General features: G+C 65.8%; 1 protein-coding gene across 2 annotated transcripts in view; it reads right to left on the bottom strand.

The window, feature by feature from the left end:
* Window positions 1-69, bottom strand: part of KLHL36 (kelch-like family member 36) — a 14,939-nt gene extending 14,870 nt beyond the window's left edge. Inside the window, exon 1 of one of the 2 annotated variants that reach the window (XM_011928062.1) lies at window positions 47-69. The gene's annotated coding sequence lies outside the window, so the exon portion shown is untranslated. The remainder of the gene's footprint in view (window positions 1-46) is intronic. The other variant, XM_011928061.1, reaches the window with a different exon arrangement.
* Between the last annotated feature and the right edge of the window lie 270 nt (window positions 70-339).

Raw genomic sequence — 339 nt, forward strand, 5'->3', positions numbered from 1 at the left:
CGCAGCCCCGCCGCGCGGAATGCGCCCTGGTGCCACCCACCGTCACGGACGCAGGGCCACGGCGGGGACGGGACACTCAGGGTCCCGGGCCTCGAGGCACCGACGCGTGCGCTGGGACCTCCTTGCTGGCCCGGAGTCGCCGGGACGGGCACCGCGCCTCTCGCCTCCTTCCGGGCTGAGCTGGAGCGTCCCTGCGGCCACCCTGCGGGGAGGCCTTTGCTGACCACTCTGCTTAAAGTCACATCCCCGCTCTCTCCACCCCAACTTCCAACCCCACGCTTCACTTGAGCTCTTATCAGCGTCTAATATTCCAAATAATGTACTGGTTTATTCGGTTTA

This window comes from Colobus angolensis, unplaced genomic scaffold (assembly GCF_000951035.1).
Source record: "Colobus angolensis palliatus isolate OR3802 unplaced genomic scaffold, Cang.pa_1.0 Scaffold76, whole genome shotgun sequence".
Lineage (NCBI taxonomy): Eukaryota > Metazoa > Chordata > Mammalia > Primates > Cercopithecidae > Colobus > Colobus angolensis.